This window comes from Eschrichtius robustus, chromosome 11 (assembly GCF_028021215.1).
Source record: "Eschrichtius robustus isolate mEscRob2 chromosome 11, mEscRob2.pri, whole genome shotgun sequence".
Taxonomy (NCBI): domain Eukaryota; kingdom Metazoa; phylum Chordata; class Mammalia; order Artiodactyla; family Eschrichtiidae; genus Eschrichtius; species Eschrichtius robustus.
Window position 1 is genome coordinate 31,465,691 of NC_090834.1, and position 6,000 is coordinate 31,471,690.

Genomic DNA, 6,000 nt, shown 5'->3' on the forward strand with positions numbered 1-6,000 from the left:
GATCATTTAGGAGACAAATAAGACAGGCAGGATGAAGATTTTGCATGCTTAAGCAGAGGCTATTGGTACCCTGCCAATCTCCCCCTGGCAATTACCTCTATAAACCTATACTGGGTACTGAGATTACCTGTGATTCTACACCTGAGGTATTTAGTTCTGACCAACAAAAACACTACACCTACAGGAAGGACAAGCCAGAAGTGCCAGAGAGTTAGGGTCCTTGAAGCAACTCTTAGCCAGTGATGGTCTAAGAGTGAGAAGTCTCCCAATGGCAGAGCTTTGAGCAGTACAACTAGTCATCAACATGGTGGAGAAAGGCAAATATCCTGGACCAAGATATTGACAAACGCCTATCCACTGGCTTCCCTAATTATTTAGGGTCTTAGAAGGAGCAAGCTTAGAAGACTGAAGACAAAGAGATCTGGCAAAGAAGCTTGCTATGGACATAGAGGAGTGGATATGAAGTGTGTAAATCTTTATTTCTCATGTAATGCCCATTAAAAAACGTCCAGTGCACAGAAGACATTGAAAAATTACTTGAACAAGATGACTGGTCTGGTGGAGTTCAGCCAGTCTCTGTTTTTGGCCACCTCAGTAATTTAACTATTGGTTTTGTAAACATAGTAACCATGGTGATACAGATGCAGGTTAGGCATGGTCCAATATCACAGGCTCCAACAAATGATGAATTAGCTATTGACACTGCTAAATGTCCAAGTTGTTATCAACATAAACCCACAATGAGCTCTAGATATTGTACCACTCTCTAGGAGATCTACAAGTGGCAAGTTGATTATTTTTGTCATTTCCACTTTGGAAGGTGGCATTCTTTCCAATGATTTGTCCTCATTGAAAAGACATATCAATGGAATTGAATTCATAGAGACTACCAGTGGTACCTTGGCTTGAGTTCTCACAGAATACCTGAATTATTATTGTAGGATCTCACATAACATGCTTCAGACTCACTTTACAGTAAAGGAAGAATGATAATAATTAATACACATGAACTCCACTAGTTATATCATATACCAGACTACCCAGAAGTTTCCAGCTTGATAAAATGTTGGAATGAACTTGAAGGCACAATTTAAGTGACATTTTGGTGATCAAGTTCTGTGTAATTGGCACAAAATATGGTGATTTTACCTGACAGTTGGAAACCATGGGTGAAGGAACCAAGCAGAAGAACTAGGATTTTCATCTCTTGTCATCATTCTCAGTGACCTACTTGGAAATCTGTGCTTCTCATCCTCATAATTTTAGGCTTCCCTGGACTAGAATTTCTAGTTCATATATGAGGGAACATACACAACTAGGGTTCCATTAAGCTGAAACTATGACTACCATTTGTTTATTTTACATTCTTTAACCTAATAGTCAAGGAAATCAGTTAATACTGACAGGGTTAATTGACCCTGTGTGATGGTTAGTTTTATATGTCAACTTGGCTGGGCCACAAGTTGCCCAGATTGGTCGAACATTATTGTGGATATGTCTATGAGGACATTTTTGTATGACATTAATATTTGAATCAGTAGACTAAGAAAAGCAGAATGTCCTCTCAAATGTGTGTAAGCCTCATCTAATCAGTTGAAGACCTGAATATAACAGAAAGCCTGAACTTCCCACAAATAAGAAGGAACTCCTCCTGCTTGACTCCTTGAGTTGATCTTTTCCTGCCTTTGGACTTGAACTGAAGCATTGACCCTTCCAGGGTCTTGAGCCTGCTAGCTTTCAGACTGGAAATTATACCATCAACTCTTCTGATTCTTCTCAGGCCTTCAGACTTGGACTAGAACTACACCATCGGCTTTCCTGGGTCTCCAGCTTGCTGACTGCAGATCTCCTATAGGCTCTGATTCTCTGGATAAACTCTAATATACCCTGATTATTATGAGGCAAATGACAAAATGTGACTGGGTCTCAAAGGTTTACAGGAGCTTATCTTATTGCTTCCATGGCCTGTGTTAAACTTGACTGAAAGCCATTTATTCCAAAACAAGTTCTGGTTCATGGTATTGAGAATCCTGTTATTTTAAAGCATTAGTTTTTGTTTATCTAGAGATTGTGACTGGACAGTCTCTTGAAAAGTCAATTATAAGACAGAGTGGGAGTAATGTGCAATACTAGTAGGTTTTTCAAGGAGTAACTTGCAGCAAATTCTATTCACGACCTGCCCACATCCCTTCAACACTTAAACTCTATATGCTTAATGTTGTTTACTACAGCTCTCTGTAAGATATTTTTCTTTTGGTCAAGAAAATCTTTTTCTCCTCAACCTCTGTAGTTTTGGTAAAAGAGTCTGTCCTGGTAACCCTCAATGCACTTCTCAAGAACAAGATTAAAATCATTACACAGGAGGGTGTTTTATTCCTCCAACAGAAAGACTAATCTAGGGATAGAGCCAACATATAAACTAAGCCAGATTCTTCCCAAAAGTGTGATACATAGGCCCTAGAAGGGAGGAAATAGAGAGATGAGAGAAAAAGAAAGAGAGAGGTGGAACTGAACTTGATAACACACTTTGATCATTTGAAATTAGTTTTATACAGAAAATAATAACATGCATATCCTAATTTATTTTAGCTTTGTTTGTCAATTATAACTGGAAAAAAATCATGGTTAATATAAAAAGTGAGACATGGTAGATTGACTGAGTAGACAATCTTCATGGCCCAATGGAGTAGTCTATGCTTTAACTGCTATTAATTGAGGAAACGGAAAGTAAGAAAGGTTCAAGTGACTTAAAGCTGTTTAGTTTTTATTTTTCTTTACCTTTTGTCTAAATTTTCTTAACTTTTATTGTAATGTAGATTCTCAGAGTTGCATTTATCATATTCCTCAATTCATCTCACACTATCATTCTTTCCAAATCCTTATTTTAATCTAATGACACATTTCCCCTTCATCTTTAATTTTTCTTTCCAAGACAGGTACTAATTTTAATGTACTGATATATTTCCCTATAAAAACAAATGAAATAATTTATTTTTAAATATATATGAAATTATTATTTTATTTATATATGACTAGTTTACTTACATGATTATACAAGTGGTATGTTGTATTATAAATCTGCTTTCTTTTTTTTAATCTACCCAACAGTTACAAAATATATCTGTATTGCCATACATAAATCTAGTTCAAATCTTCTCAGCACTGAAGCATATTCCATAATCCAATCTCTTATTGATGCTTCCAATTTCTTACCAATGGAACAAATACCAGAAAACACAACTTTGCACATGCTGTCTTATGAACCTGACAGAGTGTCTCTGATATATAACCTGAAGTATAACTGCTGAATTATAAGTTATACACATATTTATGTCACTTAAGTACTATGTGATTGATTTAGGAAGCGACTAGAACTATTGTACACTCTTCCTGTGACTGTGTTTCTTGGTCAGCATTTGATGCTCCCTAATTCTACATATTCTAGTCTAATGGTACTTCGTTGCTGTAGTTTGTATTTCTCTGATGGCTAGTGAGACTGAATATCTCTTCATGTACTCTCTAGTCATTTCTGAATCTCTTTTTGTGAATTTCTCAAACATTGACTTCCATCTTTTTCTATTCTTTTCTTTTGTCTATCCTTTATTGAAGGAGTGGACCTCTTTATAAATTCTAGATATTATATTTTAGGCAACTTCAAATGTTGCAAATACCTTTATCGACTGAACTGTTTAATATCTTTGTGGTATCCTTTGTTGAAGATAATTTCTTTATTTTAATAAAAATACTATCAAATTTACTGTTACTATTTGTACTTTTCAGGTCTTGTTTAAGGTGTAATTCCCAACCAAGTTCACAAGAATATTGTTCTAGAATTTCTTAATTAATTTTATAGCTTTATCTTTTGCAATTGGGCTTTAATCCATCCAGAGTTTATTATTGTATATAGTGTGACTTGGATCCTGCTTAAAGTTTCCCAAACATCATCTAGTAAATAAATATTTTTCTCAGTGAACTGTGATACAAATACTAACATTAAAATTGATTCAACTATATATAAAATTTTGTTCTCATATTCAATTTCAGAATCATTTTTTACAGCTTCTCCATAAGACCCCATTGGAATTTTGTTTGTTATATTGAATTTATCTTTGCATAATTTCTCTGAAAAAATTGAGAGGAAGCAAACCAGTGTTTATGAAGTACATGCTATATGTTGTGGGTTATAATTTTGCTGGAATGAGATAGAAACAGGCTATTAAAAATGAAAAATAATGGCCAACCTTACTAGAAAAAAAGACATATATATTATAATGACATAAATAACCTTTACTTTTAAATTAAATATTTTAATAATGCTAATAATTTAATTAATGTGTGGTAAAACAAATATTTTTACACTGGTGGAGTGTCATTTTTACAGTCTTTCTAGAACATTCTTTGTCAATACTTTTAAAATCTTAAATATGAACAGATTTTTTCAGACAGCTATCTACTTCCAGAAATTTATCCTAAGGAAATAATCATACAAGAAGGCAAAGATTTATGTATTAAGACATTCATTGAAGAGTTGTTTATACTTGTAAAAACAAAGTAAATATTGTTAACGTCCAGTTATAGAACATTTTTAAGTAAATTGTGGTTCATCCACATAATGGACTATACTCAGTCACTAAAATTTGTGTTATAGATTGTAATGTAAGTGCCTGGCATGAAGCTTTTGATTCCTGAGACATCCATTTCAAAGACATCCATCTGGAATAAACTTATTGCCAGCTAGATGATATGGCTACCAGCAAAACAACTAGATATGAAACCAGGCCACTCCCACCCATGAAGTTCCTCTTTTAGAAAATCCATGGAAACCTAGATAACTAACCAGTTGTATGATCCTGCCTTTCCCTTTCTACCCCTTAATTCTTATGTTTTAAATTAGCCAGTAAAAAGTAAAACTGTGAAACACTAAACACCCTACCCTGGACCCTAACAAAGGCAAAGCCTCAGGTTGATGCTCCCTCTCTCTACCTACAGCAGCCTCTGTGTGGCACTTGGGCATGACATGGTCCCTCTGAGATCTGGAGTAATAAATCTTGATTTTTCAGGGACTTGATGTGTGTGGTTGAGATACATACCTCAATCATAATAAGAACCACAAGGGCTGGTTCAGCCACAACATTGACTCCAAGTGGGGGAATGTCTGTAAGGGTTTGCCACAAGTAGTATGGGCCCAGGCAAGTGCCTCAGGCATTTCTAGGCAATAACATTGCTATCAATAGGCTGAGACCAACATAACATAGATGAATATTATTTCTGTGGATGATATAAAAAGTAAAAAGTAGCTTACAGATAAATATAATAAACTCCATTTTTTTAAAACAAGAGAGAAAGAAGTTACATGAATATGTATATATATGTTTTGTGTGTGTTAAAGATTTATTATCAAAATAGTAATTGTGTTTATCTATGAGTAAGAGTTACAAGTGATTTCTTTGTTTACCTATCAATATTTATTTTTTTCCAACATAGGCATGAATGCTTTCTCTATTTTAAATTGTTAAAAAAAACAAAATTAATAAATCAGATGCACTTCCTTCAAATATTTTGCTCTAATTCCGTTCTTCATAAACCACTGTCTGACTTTGAGTTTTCATACCATTTACATTTAAGATATCTTGTGGTTGTTTCATGTTGTACATTTTGCTTTCCCCTTTAAATTATAAATATCCGGGAAAGTCCTAATTCTTGAATATTACTCATAATACTAGAAAGGAATACTAGAAATATACACTAGAACATAACTATAAACGTACGAATAAATATACTGATATAGGCATCCGCCTCTTGTGAAGTTGGTGTCAGTGAGCATCTAAGGTCTGGCGGCCCTTTTTATAAGTTCACATTTGTGGACTAGCAAACACAAGGAGAAGGTCTCAAGAGCTACCAAGATAATGCCATCCTTTGCAGCTCAGTCTGATTATTATCATTCTTGGTAATGTTTTTCAATTTGATGATTTAAAAAAATCATAATTTAAAACTTGTATT